This window comes from Dipteris shenzhenensis, chromosome 13 (assembly GCF_047967505.1).
Source record: "Dipteris shenzhenensis isolate YYH24624 ecotype China chromosome 13, Dip_SZ_1.0, whole genome shotgun sequence".
Lineage (NCBI taxonomy): Eukaryota > Viridiplantae > Streptophyta > Polypodiopsida > Gleicheniales > Dipteridaceae > Dipteris > Dipteris shenzhenensis.
In genome coordinates this window covers 47,688,256-47,706,609 of record NC_141608.1, presented here as the reverse complement: position 1 = coordinate 47,706,609, position 18,354 = coordinate 47,688,256, and the positions used below count along the sequence as shown (strand labels likewise).

General features: G+C 39.4%; 1 pseudogene; it reads left to right on the top strand.

Annotated features, from left to right (window-relative positions):
• Positions 1-3,164: 3,164 nt before the first annotated feature.
• Positions 3,165-17,990, top strand: LOC147895504 (uncharacterized; annotated as a pseudogene).
• Positions 17,991-18,354: the final 364 nt, after the last annotated feature.

Here is an 18,354-nt window from a genome sequence, read left to right as displayed (position 1 = left end):
CAGTAACCTTGAAAAGATCACAAGTCAACCATCCTCAGAATCAGACAACATCGAAGCTCAGCAAGAGATGAGCACATAAGAACGTGGTTTTCATACTTTTGCACCTCTGCGTAATAGACCTTAGCCACATGGCACATACTTCAAGATTGACCTCAAGTTTGGTTGAGTTTGCCACATGTTAGCTACATCATAGACCTTAGCCACATGGCACATACTTGACCTCAAGTTTGGTTGAGTTTGCCACATGTTAGCTACATCAGGAGAGCTAGCCAAGCAGTCTAAGCACAATTCACAAGCAGTATGAGAATTTCACATACATATGGGAACTTTGGCATATTATAACTTTTGATCCAAAAGTGCTCAGTTTTTTGAGATCTACACATCTATCACATCCAAACATGTAAACGAGGTAGACACTACCAAGTAGCACACAAAAGTCACCGTTGCAAAATTCAATGGGGATGGGTTCTATACATGGCAATGAAAACCATGTACACCTTGATTAGAAAAGGTTTATGGGAATTAATTGAGCCAAGTGGGGAAAGTGAGAGTGCACTAAGCACAACAAATAATCACAAGGCACTTGGCATAGCCCAAGGTCTAGGAGATGAGGTCATACATCACATTGCAGGGATGGAAAAGAGAGAAGAGTAGGATAGAGAGAGAAAGAAGACGAGGGAAATAAGAGAGGAGAGAAAGAGAGGAAAAGAGAGAAGAGAAAGAAAAAAAGAGAGAAAGAGAGGAGACAAGGAAGGAAAGAAAGAGGGAAATATAGGAAAAGAAAATAAGAGAGGAGAGAAAAGAGAGGAAAAGAGAGGAGGGAAAGAAGAGTAGGAGAGAAAGAGAGAAAAAAGGGAGGGAAATAAGAGAGGAGAGAAAGAGAGAAAAAAAGGAGAGGAAAGAGGAAAAGAGAGGAAGAGACAGGAGAGGAAAGAGAGGAAAAGAGAGGAGAGTTCCTATGCCCATCATTGTAGCTAGCGCTTAAGGTACTAGCTGCAGACCAATGTATGCATGAAAAGAAAAACGAGAGAGAGAGAGAGAGAGAGAGAGGGAACACTCTTACTTGGAAAGTACGTGTCTTATGCACAACACCGGCGGATGATCCCGCTCAAAGTTTTGTGTTTCTTGTTTTTTGCTTTATAAAAGAGAGGACACATACCATTTTAAGAAAACTAGTTAGTGAAAGGAGGAGTTTGGAGAAGCAACATACCAAATGGAATGGAGAGAGTAGACAAAGAGAAGCCTACAAACAAAGACAAAGCATGAAAAAAAGAGGTAGAGATTTCATACTCCTCTCTTTCATGATTTTTTTTCATGTATTGTTTTTTCCTTGAGAGAAAGAAAAGGAAAGGAGGAGAGAAACTTTAGAAAAAGTAAGGGAAACTAGAGGAAGGGAAACTAGAGGAGAGGGAGAAAGAAAGACAAGGAAACCAAACTTGAAATAGAAGTAGATGCGAGAAATTCTTACCTTGAGGTGGAGAGGGAGCTGCAGCAAGTCTTGTAGGTGGAGAGGGAGAATGTATGAGAGGATGGAGAGATGGGAGGGGAAGGGAGGAGGGAGGAGGGAGAGTAAGGAGGCAAGGGTTGTATCACGAGCTGAAAGTGAGGAAGGAGATTACAAGAAATGAAAATGCGAATGGCATCGCAAGAGGGAAAGCCCGGCTTTTGTCGTCTCGATGCCATCAATATGGACATCGGTATATATAGCAGAGACATCGGTACCATAGTTAATATGGGCATCGATATATACCGACGCCCATACCGACTCTGGTACTACCAACAAAACAAGGGATTGGGGGTCTGGGGGTTTAGGGTTTAGGGTTTTTGGGGGGCCTTGGGAGATTTTGGAGGGTTTGAGGGTGTTTGAAGGAATTAAGGGGGATTTAGACCCGAGGTAATAAGGGTTTTAGGGGATTTAGGGTTTGGGGGGTTTAGGGAATTTGGACGGGTTTAAGGGGTTTAGGGGGGGCTTAAGGGGTTTGAGGGAATTTAGGGGGTTGGGGGTGTTGGCAGTTTAAGGGGGTTAGGGTTGGGGGGGTTTAGGGAATTTGGATGGTTTTAAGGGGATTGGGAGGGTTTAGGGAGTGTTTGAGGTTTAAGGGGGTCTAGGGACAAAAAAAAGATCAGAACAAAACATAGTTTCACTTAGAAATATGCAAAGTATTATAGCAATGCCTATTTTACACACAAATATTTACATGAATCTTTGGGAATGGTGAGTAACATAATGGGATGGCTTTTGAAGAAACCCACATGTAGAGTAGACTTCTCTATGAAATTTTCCTTATGATCCTTCTTACAACTTTTACTTAATAGGGGGTGACATTGAAAACCCTCTCTCAACCTAGCCTCATGAAAGGGTTTCTCCAAAGAAACCTCATTGAAGCAAGCCATCAAGGTAGTTTCACCAACGAAGCCCCTTTGAAGTAGGTCTTCTAAGGTAGTTTCGCTGGCGAAACTACCATGGACAACACTTTTAAAAGTGGCATAACTTTACATCCAATGTCTAAATATAGTCATTCAGCCACTCAAATTGATCAAAAAACCACATTTGAGCTCATCTATGGGGTTATATTTTGGAAAATATTGCATATATAGTATTAAATATTACATGTATTTTATGAGAGTGACATATAAGACCAAGTTAATACTTTTTATAGTAATTTAAACTTCTTTAGAAACATATCCATAAATACCTTGTTATTTATGCTATTAAAGCACTACAAAGCTCTTGTCATATTGATATAAACGTGTTTAATAAGTAATAATGTATGTATAATATTATTACATTGAGAGTGATTATTCTGTATATTTTTATGATAAAGGGATCTAGTTCTAGTGAAAATAAAAGTGTTAAAACCATGTTTCCTAAAGAAATGCAATTTTTTAAATCTCTTGAAAAACACGCTCAAATAAACCTGCTGATAGGTTGTTGCTCATAAAATAGATGCATCCATCTTGCTTGGATATGTAAATTGCAATAGGTTGTTCTAGAAGATGTTGCCTGTCCCCCCAAATATCATGCCCAATTTTAGAGACAAAGCGAAGAAGATGTTAACGATGGTTGGGATGGACCATCCATGCTTGCCCTAATGATTGTATTTTGTTTCATCATGAGTTGATGATGGTTGTGATGGATTATGACACCATCCACGCTTGCCCTAATGATTGTATTTTGTATTTTGGTTAATCGCCCGGAGTGTGGAGGACAACACTACAGACAAGGCTTGCTAGGGGAGATGATCCCAGTGAAAGTCTTGAGACATTTTCCCATCAACCCCAGAGTATAGCACTTGTTCAGATGCAAGTCCATTGCCGAACTGATGACATGGCACTGGTCCACCGATGACACTTTGAGGATCTCGACATATTGTGCTGCTTGGAAGCACATAGACAAGATGTGGCCAGACTTTGCGAGGGAGCCACACAATTTACATCTCGAGCTCGCAATGGATGGCGTGAACCCTTTCGAGTTGCACTCAACATCTTGGTCGACATGGCCCATAGTCTTGGTGAACTACAATATCTCGCCATGGCTAGCAATAAAGAAGGGACACCTCATGCTTGCCCTACTTATGGTAGGGAAGTACAAGGCCAAAAATATGGACGTGTACATGGCACCCTTGATCAAGGATCTACAGACCCTATGGAGAGGCATACCTATCTTTGATATTTCTAGAGCCCCGAGGCGGGCTGCAGACATTTTCATCAAGGGAATTTTGATGTGGACCATGCATGACTATCTAGGATATGGGGAGACCCTAGGTATGTTTCAGTGCATGTGTATTGATACCTTTATGCTTTATTGTGATGTGATCTATGCATGTCTAATGATCTATTTGTGCATGCATATATGTAGGATTTAAAACACAAGGGTACCATGCTTATTCATTTGTGGCCCTAGTTTGAATGCACGACACTCCAAACGTATGAAGAAGATGGAAGGTCATGCTCAATACCTTCCGCTTGATCATCCTGCATGTGAAGGTCAACTTGATCCACCACCGGTCCATAGGAAGGCAAGTGACTGGATTCAAGATTGGAGAGCTAATAGTGAGGATCTTCCTCTTGGTATGGAACATTTGTCGATCTTTCATGAGCTTCCATATTGGGGTGAGTTACAAATCAATCATCTCTTGGATCCCATGCATATCTTCAAGAATGTGGGGGCTTATATTTGGAAACACTTGGTTGGACACAGGGGGAGTTCGAGAAGACTTGCACGAGATGGGTAGGATGCCTCACTTGTGGCCCTAAGAGCATGTGCTTAGAACCCGTGAGCATGGTTCTACAAGTTAAGAGGGTGGTTTAGGAACCCAAGAGCATCCTCGTAGAATTGTTCTCCTAAAGGCACCATGTATCCTTTCTAAGGTAAAGTTTTTCGTATGGAATGCATTGATTCAAGGAGAGCCACATATGATTATGGAGTCATGGCTAACTTTGTACAAGATAGCTGAGCAAGTGCTTCTGATACCAATCTTCTCTCATCGCAGTTAGATTATTGTGGGACCATACGTGACATCTATGAAGTTGATTTTAGATGATTTAGCATTTTCATTCTTGATGTCAAATGGTTTAGAAATATCTACAATGGTCCCAATGCTATAGTTAGGAGAGATAGCAATGGTTTCTTTGCCATTGACTCCACTAGACTGATGAAAGTGATACTTTTGTTCTTCTAGAGTATTGTGAATAGGTACATACTAATGAAGTGATTGAAAGCTAATATCTTCGTTTTCAAAAAAATATTGGTAGATGTTCATATATATATATATATATTTATATACTTAAGAATAAATGAATATAATTACTAACATCTAATTTGTATCTTCAACATAGGTGGTCTTTTGTCTAGATCGTTCGGATCCAAGATGGTGGTATGTGGTCCAAGTTGCTCCTCAAAGAAAACATATTTTTGAAGATAGGAATGTGGATATGGAGATGCTGGCAAAAGATCCAAATAATGATGTTGATGGATCTAGGGAAGAGGATGAAGATGACTATATGGGCCAAGAAGAAGTTGACAATAATGACATTATAATGGAGGAAGGTGGAGATCATGAATTTAGGGAACTAGAGGGTGAACTAGAGGGTCAAGACATACAATAGGGGATGATGATATAGGTGATCAATTGTATATAAACCTTGATAGACTTATTTGGCATGCGAGACTTGGCTCAAGATGAAGCCGTCGATGTAAATGCTACTGATTGATTGTTTTGACATCGATGAGACTTCCTATGTTTGGCCCTCTCATTTATAATGTAACATTTTGTACATTTGTTTTGACATCGGTGAGACTTCCTATGTTTGGCCCTCTCATTTATAATGTGATATTTTGTACATTTATATGTTAAGTTCACTATCAATATATGCGTGTTTTGATCTCGATTTTGGTGTACATACTCTTATATTTTTTATCTTTCAAATGATCAAACTTGTGATAAAAAATTATTTTGGGTACCTTGGAAACGATGTTCTATAAAAACATCAGAATGGAAACTTTAACCCAGAAGTCATGGAAGCATCAGTGGAAGCATTGCAAGTTGTCGGTATGCACATCGATATAGGTGTCGGTATATACCGATGCCTATATAAACATGCATACCGATGACCATACCGACTCCAATTTTGTTGTCTACGCCAACACTTTCCCCACCCACCAACCGTGCCAACGATTTTTGTGCCCCTGCCCATGAAGTGTCGGTAGACAGTGTCGAAAAGGGGCTCGTGTCTTGTAGTGTATTGGAGCTCCATTTTTGTTGTTATGACCTCTATTCCTCTATGTTCTCCCATTAAAATTATCTTCATTGTCCTGCAAGAATGGTGAGGACCATACATATAAGGCCATGCAATATTGTGATCTCTTGTGTATTCCACAACACCAAAAATGTATTGGATGAGTGGATCCCTTGCACCTATAGCTTCAATGTCTGGATAGTCATGAAAAAATCTTCCAAGGGCCCACATAAGGTTCCCAAGAGCAAGAGAGAGGTGATGTCTTGCATGAGTATAAGGGCCTTCATCTTGAAGTTCAAGTTTGTAAAGAAAGGATGCATGAAAAGGTGCAATACATCTACATGGGAAAAGACATGCACCCACCTCTACCACCCAAGCAAACCAGGATACCACCACATATTGTAAGCCTTTGTATCTATGTACCCTTTTTACTTATGAGTGTAGTGAGTTCATTTAAAAATCTTATGTTCATTTTACTAGAGCACTTATTCATGGTAGATGTATTCCCTTCCAACATTGAGGAGTCGAAACCAGTCGAGTAAGCCCACTGTGATTCATGAGGATTTAGGTAAGCAATGCATGCTGGGAAAAAGTCGTCTCTTTGCAACATACATTACTCCAAGGACACCGTCAAGCTATGGCCATCTTCAAATCATTGCACCACCACAGCTTCAAGATTTGGATTGCATCATGATGGATTCAAGGGCATTGCAATTGTATGAGGAAATGATGACAAAGGATGTGGGCATGGCCATAATGTTCACACTTGCCTTCAAATGCACGAGGATGTCTTGGTCTATGCCTCCATGCTTTTTTTTAAATAGTTTTCACAATATACAGATGCATAGAACAAAAACTATGTGGTCATGTAAGCGCATAGATGAAAATGCTCTTGAAGATTTTCTTGGGAAGTATTGGGGAACCAAGTCATGTAAACAAAAGCATGATGTGTTTCAATGTCACACATGTAAGGACAATGTGGTTGTTAGGTATCACATATCATGCCAAAGGTTGTATTCAACTAGAAGAAAATAAGGGGGCATTGGCTTTCTCTTGGCTCTAACAATGACAATAAACATATAATTTTATCTATTGATGTTGATCAAGGAGATGGGTTTATGGTTGTACATACCCATGTACTCCTATAATTAGGGATCATGGAGGACACATGCAATAGGTTCCTTTCTTGGGAGATGACCTTCATCTTCCTTCCCCGAGAAGGAAATTTAAAAGAAGAAGCCTCACCCTTAAGGACTCCTTCTAATAGCTCTATTGATATCCTAGCCCAAAGAGGACACTAATGTGTAAATGGAAGAACCTCTTGATGACTAGGAAAGCAAGGAGATGGAAGCAACTAAGGCATTGGGCCTACTCACACAAAGCATGCATCTCCATTGGAGACCACTTCCAACAATGACTCAACCACAAACATGTGGCCATTGTCCCTACTCATTATTGATGAAGAAGAGCATCTCTTCTCCATGGTGGGAGGATGAGGCACTATGAGTTCTATGTGGTTCGATGTCAACACAAGTGTACAAGACACTACATTTTTTGGCTGACTAGATAATGGAAGATTTTCTACTAATGACACTAGCTAGATAGCAAGATGCAAACCATCCAGTAAATGACTTGCTTCCTGATGCGCAATGCTCCCACATAGAAGCTTCCATATCTTAGATGGGATAGGAAAAAGTTCAAAGATCCATCACTATTGGAAGAGAGGAAGGAATAGAAGTTAGCAACACTATTATGGTAATCAACCAAGATCTTTGAATTGAAGTGTTCTGATAGTCTTTTAGTATAATATGTTTTGTTGGTCCTTTAACCTAATGTCTATCAAATTGTTGCAACATGCATTTGAGGCCAACAAGTTTTCATTTCAATGGGCTAATGTTTGCGATGAATTTGGATGAGATCACACTTCGGCCCACTACTTTGGTCGAGCGGGACACACCGTGGTCTTCCACACAAAAAATTCAGCACGAGGGCCTATGGAGCTATTGAAGTCCAAAGCCTTGTTGCATATCATCAAGAATTTTGGAGTGGCTATGTCCTTGTTGTAGGAGAGGATGACATTAGTGCTGTTTCTACTAGGTTTAGATCTAGGAATTTACTCAAAATTTCAAAGGCTTCTATTTTGGATGTATCAGAAATAGCTAAGAAGAGAGACATGCTATGAGGCTCTTTGTCAAGCATTTATTTTTAAAAATCTTTTCATCCATCTATTCTCATTGATTTATGGATGAATGGTAAATCCTTTGTATGTAAATCTATTGCTTTTATTCTTTTGTATCTGAAAATTGAGTTACAATGTAAATTTGTAGTTGTTTAAGTAATCATAATTGCTGATATTTCATCTCCTATCATATCATATTCAATGATAAATTTATATCATATTCCATGCATTTAATTGATATTGAACTATTGCATCCATTCTTTAAATAATCCAAATTAAGGCATTATGATGTAAATTCCAAAAGAAATAAAATGCTCTAGCTAGTTTTGGATACTCTAATGGTCATTTCTAATATAATTAAAAAATGAGCATTTTGCAAAAGGAAGATTTGATTGAGAGGGCATGTTCTTCCTAAAAACACTTAAACCCACCATGGCATAAATTTAGGCATTTGGATGGTGGCAAAATTCCTTCATTTATCCCTTCAAAGTCTATATTTTTTTATGGGAAAGCCTGAATGCATCGTATGAATGTAGCTAAACATATAAAAGGAAATCTTTACAATGTGATGTACCAAAAAATCAAAATATTTTGTATTTTATTAAGTTTCCTTTAAGTTCAAGATATAAAAAAAGAAATTGTTTACAATGTGCCTCATAAGGGCAAGACTCAGGGTGTGGATGAAGTTGTCAGGCAAGAAATTCAAGAGATACACGCAGCCAAAACAGTTTAGGTCACCTTTTTAAAATTCATGTTAGGCCCCTTTTAAATTAGGTTTTATCAAGTGTGCCCCCCTCCCCTCATCTGTTGTTACATCTCCCTTTCCCTTGACCCCTACCTTCTAAAAGAAAAACACAATTCCATGTAAGAATACTCAAGCTTTGTGGTCCAAATAGGCATTTAGTTCATTATAAAGCAATATAAAATCACTGCATAGCTTTAGATTCTTGATGCGCCCATCTACTCCCTTGTTGAACTCTAACGTGCAACCAATGCTTCCTCAACTCCCTATGGATGCCTTCCAATCACAATCTCTTCTATTTTTTGATACAACATGGCCTCCTTTCACAAGTTTTGGGGCTTTTTCGCACTACCAAGTCCCACCTAGTAAAGGTCTAAAAACCAATCAGGCATCTCATGCAATGCATACTACGAGTGATACCACCACCATGCCTTGTGTTCTTGAAGTAGGTTGCCTTGGCTTAATAGTATGACTTCTCCATACACACAAAGAATATGTTGTCAACATGATGAGCATCGTTTTAGTGAGAAAAATTTAAATAAAGCAAGTTCTAAAGATTGTGATGGTGATATTACCATGTAATGCATAATGTGCCTTGCCCCCTATGCTTTCGCCACCATTAACTACATAAACTCTTTCAATGCCATCCTAAACCTTTCATAATACATCTCATGAATTTGGACCTGGCAAAGAAATTTATCAATGCATCAAGCTTTGGCCACACCTTTTCTCTCACGATCAATAGTTGAGGATAACAAGCCTTACTGGTAGTGCATTCGCACAAATCTTTCCAGTATTTCCAACCCAAGCAACTGTGAGACAATGTATGTTTTTTTAATCTTAGGATTGTGGTTATATAAGAATCTCCTTGCCTTTTCTTAACCCACGGACACTTTGGTAGGAATATTTTGTGTTGTCTAAGGCATTTTCTTGTCCACCTTCAGTTTTACAGTCCTCCATGGAATCGCCCCTCTAAAAGCAACTCCTTAGCTTTTCCAATGCAACATGAAAATATTTCTTATGAAATCAGATCACAAGCATGAACAAGATGCAAATATATGAACTTATCAAAGTATGCATAGTTTAGCAAAAATACATATGTTTACTTTCTCTAGTGGGATGGGCAAGATGGGATCCCACTTCAAATCCTTTTTGTCTCACAATAGGGTTGGCTTTTAGTTATAGAGAGAATGCCATTCTCATATAAGGGAGGGAGGGAGGAGGGAGGTAGGGAGGACAACACCAGAATTCAAAATGTTGATTTTGAAAATTTGAATTTGGAAGAGCCAGACCCTCCCATCATTTATGTGTAAAGGTGATAGGAGATGGGCCAAATTGTGGGCTTAACACACCTAGGTCCTCCTTGGGATCCCATCATGGGTCTTACATTATCCTCTAACCCATGAGACCCTGTTACTCCCCTAATGGGTACCAAACCATGTAGACAATGATGTGGAGGCCTACACAAACATAGTCTACCTTGGGCTCCTCAGTAGACTAATTGGGTAGGTGATAGTGTTTTGGATGGTTTGAGGTGTACTTTTAAAACTAAAGGTGCTTATGAGGAAAGACCATCATGAGTCACATGTAACTCTAGAGACACCTAATGCCACTTGAGGGACTTAATGGTGGGGCATGTACAACAAACTAAGGGGCTTGTAGCATATATGTAAGCCCCATTGACAAATGCATTAAAAAGACTAATTTGGTGTATATATCTTACTTAATAGCCTTCTCGCCACATGTAGAAACTTATCATTTGGTGTACTCGGCAAGGGGGCTAAGAGGGAACCCTACCCTTTGGAGGATCTCTTTGATTGGATGAACGAACAAATCGTCACCCGCACCAGCAGGTCCCCCTGACATGTACACTCCACACACTTGTGGTGGCATGCTCAATATCCTTTTCATGCTCAACATCCTTTCCTACTTTTAGCTACAACTGAAAAAAATCACACAATTAATAGCCTCCTTGCAACCCTCTGTGGCTGCAACATACTCAACCTTTGTGGTAGGCAAAGCAATGCACTTCCATGTACAAGACATCCATGACACTGCACCACACCTGTAATGGTGAACACATAACCAGAAGTGGATCTCTTGCTTCCACATGCCTTGCATAGTCTGAATCCGTGTACTCAAATACACGCATCTGTCCTCTACCAAAGCAGATACACACCTCCTTGGTACCCTTCATGATGTACTTAACTACGTCCAAATGCCTCTTTCTTGGATTAGCCATATATCGGCTAACAACTCCCATTGCAAATGCAATGTCTAGCCTAGTAGCTATCATAGCATACATAAGACTCCCAACCGCTGATGCATAAGGAACCTTGGCCATCATGGCCCTCCCCTCATCTGATTTGGGACTATCTGCCTGACTTAGTTTCACATATGGAGGTAATGGAGTACTTACTACCTTCCCCCCCTCCATATTGAAACACTGCAACACTTTTGTAACATACTCCTTTTGTGAAAGCCAAAGCAGTTTCCTACTCCGATCACATGTGATGCGCATCCCAAGAATATGACCTGTAGGTCCCAAATCCTTCATGTCAAAGGCCTCATGCAACTTGGCCTTCAATGCATCAAGCTCACGAGTGTTCTTGCTAGCCAATAGCATATCATCCACATAAAGTGCCAGGAATATCAAGCTATTATCCTTAACCCTTTTAGTGTAGAGGTAGTGATCAATCTCACTGCACTTGCTTAAGTCCATAGAGACTTCTTTTTTAGCTTGCAAATAAAATGCTCTTTGCCCTTTTCTTAAAGCCTTTCGACTGTACCATGTAAATTTCCTCATGCATTGCAAGAAAGCTGTCTTAACATCCATCTACATAAACTCCATATCCTCTACTGCCAAAGTCCAAGTACACATCTAAGTGTGGTAATCTCCACAACTAGAGATAATATCTCATCAAATTCCACACCCTTCTCTTGCTTGAACCCTTTAGCAACCAAACAGGCCTTGTACTTAGGCACATCATCACCTGTAGCTATGCATATTGAGCTATTGCATGTGAAATCATAAAATTCATAGGCTACACTTACTGAGCTATTTCATGGTGCTGAAAATTGATTGGTTTAGTTTATGTTCTTAAATTTATTGAGAAAAAATTTATGTAAAAAAGAAAATATTAAATAGATATGCATGTGCAATGTTATTTGTAGTAAGGCCTACACTCTTGAGTCTTTAGCATTTACCATTGTCTATGTTTCCATTTTTTTCCTTTAAACATGCATGTTAAGGGGGAGACAAAGTGTTAATCCATCAAATGCACTAATTTGTCATCTTGCCTATTTGGTTTTTTCCATCATTTATGTAGTTATTCTATTTGAATACGTAATATCAAGAAATTTAAATTGGTGACAAGTAAGGCAGCTTATTGGCATTGATCTTCAAAAAGCATGACCTCACTTTTTCCAATTTGGTGGTCTATCCCCTTGGGTTTTTAGGGTCCTCCTATTGAGTATTCAAAAAATTCCATTGATGTCGCTCAAGTAATCATATATGAGTACTTTTTTAGATGGCAATCCTTTTTCTCTTTTTCAAATTTTAACTTCCTTTTTTTGTACTCATGTTGCTTCTACTCAAACCTTTTCTTTTAATCATATTGTCATTATAATGAGTGTGACATTGTCTACATTTCCTTTGCTTTCAGTTCTTTAGAGAAGCTAGCAAGCTTTCTCCCATGTTGCTCACCATGGAGTGCATGGGAAAAAGATAGAGATTGCAAGTTTAGGTTGTTAAAAAATGTAATCAAGGTAGTGAAAAGCTAGTAAAAGGAGGTTGCAAAAGGTAAATATGATTCCTACATAGATGAAGCGATAGTAAGGTGGCAACAAAAGATAAAATCACAACACCATCTGAGGGAGACAACTCAAGGGATAGCATCTCATATGCAAGTAAACCATGGAAGCTAGAGTCCTAATGGATTGGCATCAGATGCATACCTACATGTGTTGTGAGTAACAACAACAACAAAACTTGGCTTAAGGTTGGTGAAATCTATAAAGATATATACAATGATATGTTGGTGTAGGATAGACTAGGACTTAGGTTGAGTTGGAGTTTTGATGTGCTCTAGTATTTGGACTATATATACCAAGTACTTGTACTTCATTCGGTTGAACATTTTAGTTGGAGCTCACTTATGTTCACTTCTTGTCTCCATCCTTGTTCCTACATGTGATATCAGAGCTAGTCCTTCCAGCTTTGTCACTTGCTTCCCCATTCTCCAGTGTGCTCTTGTTGCACTTCTCTCGTGGAAAAGAAGTTAGTTCTTGCTAGTCAAATTCTCTTTTGGCTATCTTGAGCTCCCATGAGCTTTCTGTGATCTCGAGATTCAGTTTTGTTGCGAGATTTTGCATCAAGAAGCACTCCTTAGCTGGGTGATTTCGTTTTGCATCGTGCGCATATTTTTTTAAGATCATTGCACAGGTGTCAGTGCATTTAGGATAGTTTTGGGCTGCACATTAAGTGCAAATCATTGCTCAGGTGTTGTTCATTTCGAAGCCAAGTGTTGGTTGTAAGTTGATGCACTTTTGGATACCTATTGAGCAAGAGTTTGCTATTGCATTGTAAGACATTGTTTGGTTGAGATACAGAGTGATTTTTGGGGCAAAAGCACATTGCATTTGACCAATTTTTGGCTATGGTTGAGGACAATTTTTCAGGGCAGAAATATAGTGCTTGATTGCATTTTGTATCCCAGAAGGGATTGAGGTCTAAGCAAAATTTTTGGGGCATATTTACTACTATTTCAGAGTAGCCACTGTCAGTGAATGCCATTATAGTGATTGCATAGCATTCAATGGTCTTTCAGTTGTCCATTTGCTATCTTTTCCTTTGCAGGTACACTTACCTTTATTCTTGAGCTTGAAATCATGTCTCTAAATGAGAATTTTGGTACCATGACTAAAGCGAATAAGTTGGATGGACCCAACTATGCTTTGTGGTTGTTTACACTCAAGAATATCTTGGTTGTAAAGGGCTTATAGACATCGTGAATGGTGATAAGGCTAGACCTGCTGGATCTAGCACAAGTGCATCTTCCATTCTGTCACTACCACTCAGTCTTCTACTACCGCTCCCATGGAGGATCAGAATAGGTTTGATCACAAGGATTCCCAAGCTTTGTCTTTGATTGCATTGTCTGTGAAGATACACATTTAGTCCACTCATATTGCCAAGATTACTGACATTCGGGATGAGCTCATAGCTATTGATGAGGATATAGAAGACAATAAATTGGTCTCTATTGCCCTCAATAGTCTGGCTCCCTCTTATGATACATTTGTTACTTCCTTGACCATTATGCTAGGGCTAATCCACTCAGTTTTGAGGAGTTAGTTGGCTTGCTTTTACTGGAAGAAATGAGGACTACCAATTCAGCCCATTCCTCTAGTCAGAGTGAGAAAGCACTTGCCACTCATGGAAAGGGTAAATTTTAGAAAAAGATCAGGCATCCTTATCAACCCAGGAAGGAGGGGAATGCAAACACAAATGCAAGGAATGCAGATAAAAGTGCAAAGGTGAAGAAAGGCAGATGCAATTATTGTAAGAACTGGTCATTACATTGTAGAGTGCCAGAAAAGGATTGCCAATGAGAAAAAGAGGCAATGCACAAGTAGTAGTTATGTTGCACCAATTGAAAATGCCAATGCTTCACCATCTCATACAAATTTTGCACAAGAGGGAAAGGATTATGTATTTACTGCATTTCAGGATAGCTTTGGTGCAAGGGGGGATTTAGTTACACATGATGCCTCTCATGCTTCATCTCGTACTTTTCATTTGCTACCATAGATACTTGCTATCTAGATAGTGGTGCATCGAAGCACACAACTCACATGGAAGAGTGGTTTGAAGTAATCAAACCTATTCATGGCAGACAAGTTACTTGTGCCAATGATGGCACTCATGACATCATAGGAGTGGGTGATGTTCCCATCCTTCTGGATTCAGGAAAGAAAAAGTATATTTGTGTTGTCTGGTATGTTCTTAATTTGAGGAAGAATCTTGTTTTAGTTCCATCCATGGCTCATGATCAGCACATGCTTGCAAAATTTTAGGATGATCAATGCAAGATCAAGGATCCAAAGAAAGGGTATGAGATTATGGCTACAGGCTCTTATGAGGCCAGTATGGGTTCTTACAAGCTTGATGCTCAGCCCTATAATTAGCATGCTATGGCTATATCTTCTGCTACTCTAGGTGATTTATGGCATTATAGGTTTGGTCATACACATCATGAAGGTTTGCCAAAATTATAGCAATCCACTCAAGAGGTGTGTGAAGCTTGTGCTCTTGGAAAGTTGCATCTCCTACCATTCCAAAAGGATGGTCTAGCTTTAGTAAGAGCACAAAGGGTGTTGCAAATTGTGCATAGTGATGTTTGTGGACCAATGAATGTCGCAACCCATAGAGGGTATCGGTATTTTTTCACACTCATTGATTATTATTCTAGGTTCAGTTGGCTCTTTCTCATGAAAAGCAAATCTGAAGTGTTTAATTGGTTTAAGGAGTTAAAAGCATTGGCAGAGAACCAAACCAATTCTAGAATTAGAACTCTTAATTATGATAATGGGGGAGAGTATACTTCGCATGCTTTTGAGGAATACCTGAAAGAGCATGCGATAAGGCATCACAAAACAATGCCATACATGCCTCAGCATAATCCAATTGTAGAGAGGAAGAACATGACTCTCATGGAGATGACATGATGTATGCTGAAATTTAAGAGAATGCCAAAAGGATTTTGGGGTGAAGCAATTGTTACAGCCACATATATTCAGAATCACTGCCCTACACAAGCATTGGTTGATAGGATGGCTTTTGAGGCATTTTATGGATACAAGCCCAAGGTGAATCATGTCAAAGTGTTTGGGTCTCTTGCATATGCTTTGGTACCAGCTGAAAATTGCTCCAAGCTTAATGATAAAAGAATTAAATGCATCTTTGTGTGGTATAGCACTGAAAGCCAAGTCCTTTAGGCTTTATGATCTAGCATATCTGAGAACCCTCTTCACTACGACATTCCAATGCGTGACTGTGGGACAATGCATGAACTGGTTAAGAAGTCCTATGGCATACGCAATGTCTGGTCGTGTAGAGCATAAGTAGATCAAATCGCCCACCAATAGCTTGCTCTAATGGAGTGGCCACATGCTTACAGTTCTCCATCTTAAATTTTAGCAACAACCCCTTCGGATATTTTGTCTCCATTATGGAATGTATGTGGTTAAGGAAGCTCTTGCATGACTTGCATCATGCTCAGGATGGTGATGCAACTCTGATCTTCTATGATAGCCAAAGTTGCATTGCTATTGGAAACAATCCTGTCTTTCATGCTCACATGAAGCACATAGAAAATCACTATCATTATGTGCGGGATTGTATCACAGATGGCTTCATTGTTCCACTGAGGACAATTTGGCAAATATCTTCACTAAATTCCTCTCAGTGCCTCTCTTCACATGACATCAATGTGGATTGGGATATGAGACAATCAAACAATGTTGAGGGGGTTTGTAAAATGACATTGTTTTCTTTTGTACTCCCATAGGTTGCTATATCCACATGTGTATGAATTTGTGCAACCATAGTACTTTAGGTACTTCAGGTTCTTTTGAGATCATTCCAGAGCATTTTAGCCATATCATTGAGGGGGGATTTATAGAGATATATACAATGATATGGTGATGTAGTATAGACTAGGAGTTAGTCTATTTTGGAGTTATAGTGTGCTCTAGTACTTGGACTATATATACCAAATACTTCTACTTCTTTTGGTTGAACATTTCATTTGGAGTTCACTTGTGTTCACTTCTTGTTCTCTTGAGTTCACAAGTCTTCTCCCTTCTCGTTCCTACAAAAGCATTCTCAAAAGAAATTGTGGGTCAATTCAAGTGCTATTTAAGCTTATGGAAGCATTATAAGATATACCTAATATAGGTCATTAAAAAGAGTAAAAGGCTCACCTTGTCAAAGGCTTTTCGTAGCATCCAAGTAAAAAATTTGATATCTCCTCTATAAGGACTCACTACTGCATGCTAAAAATGCCATGCTTGATAATGTGAGAGAGGGCCTACTCAAGGTGAAAGGAAAGTTGAATGAACATTAAGAAGATTTTCCATTAAGAGAAGCAAAAAGACTCCAACCAAATTTTCCATTTAGAGGAGTAGCATGACTCTAGAAATTGGGCATTGACTAAGCAATGCAACTCACTCCGCTCTCTTCATTTCCTCTCTTTATAATATTTGATTTAATGGCTAATTATCTATCTTATGCTTATGGATTCCCATTAATTTGGGATGCATCATGTAGTATGTGAATGATGGTGGGACCATGGAAATAGCTTGCTTATGCATATTATACAATGTATTATGCAATCTTGTTCTAGCTTTGTGGATTAAATCATGACTCTAGCAATCAAGCATTCACTAAGCAATGCGACTCACACCATCCTCTTCATTACAAAAATGATGGCAAAAGTATGTCCCATACGATTCTCGTGATATTTGGGCTCGCAGCCTTATTCATGTACGAAATGCCACCCCATGTAATCGCTATAATTCTTTGCTGTCGAAGCTGCTTACGTTCACACTGTCCACAAAGGATGGAGTTTCTAAATGCAAGGACGCTGTGCCCCTTCCGTCATATTCAGCTACAAACTCCTCCTCATCTGTTCTGGGAATGCGCAATTATTAAAGCTGTTTGGAGTTTCAGAGATGGTTGCATCATGGTGCATCTAATGATTCGTGTGAGCTTCAGGCAAGCTTTGCTCGGTCCAACTCAACGAAGCCCAATTACAGATTTGGCATCTCATACGAGCATCTGCTATTTATCGAATACGGAAGGTAAGGAACAGCGTAGGATAAGTTCTTCCACCAGGCTAAAGTTCCGAGTTAACTGGATGGAAGGCAAGTACAATCATTTACTTTTCCAAAATCCACCATCGAGCTAATTAGAAGCTAATGTTTCTTTCCTCATCAAGTTTAGTCAACACTTCATCCTGACGTCAGTGGCGTAATCCAGGGACCTGCACTTTCGCATTTCTCAGAAGACACAAAATTACGGAAACTACTCTTGCATTTCTCAAAAGTCACAAAATTACGGAGTAATTTCCAGATGTGAAAAATCATAGGCAGAATGTAAGTGGATTCTTAGAACACTCTTTACGAAAGCTTCGTACTTGACAGGGGACGGTTCCGAGTAACGTAGCTCAGGAATTGCAGACGGAAATATTAGTTATACTAGGATGTTTTGGCATTAAGTATGAGGAGCTTGATTTCGCTCATTGCGCTTTGAAGCAGAGGGTTTAGTCTCATAAGGAACTTTTTCTCTTCTTTTTTGTTCTTTGCGTGAAAAAAGAGATCTGTTATCGGGAGGATCTTGATGTTGGGGGCAGAGATCCAAGGGAATCTTGAAATTGGGGGGAAAAAACCCGCAAATCTCAAGGTGCAAGCAACTTTGTGGCCTTTTCCCGTTTGCTTACTACTCGATAACTTAACATGGGCTTGCAACCAACCAACCACCCACACCCACCACCCCAACCACAACAACAACAATGAACCTCCTCTTGTAATCTCTCTCAGTAGATACGTTATAGATACATATTACAGGGCGCTCTTGCAGTAAAACTAGTATACGTTTGCATGCCGCTGCCTTCACCACGGCAGCTGATCT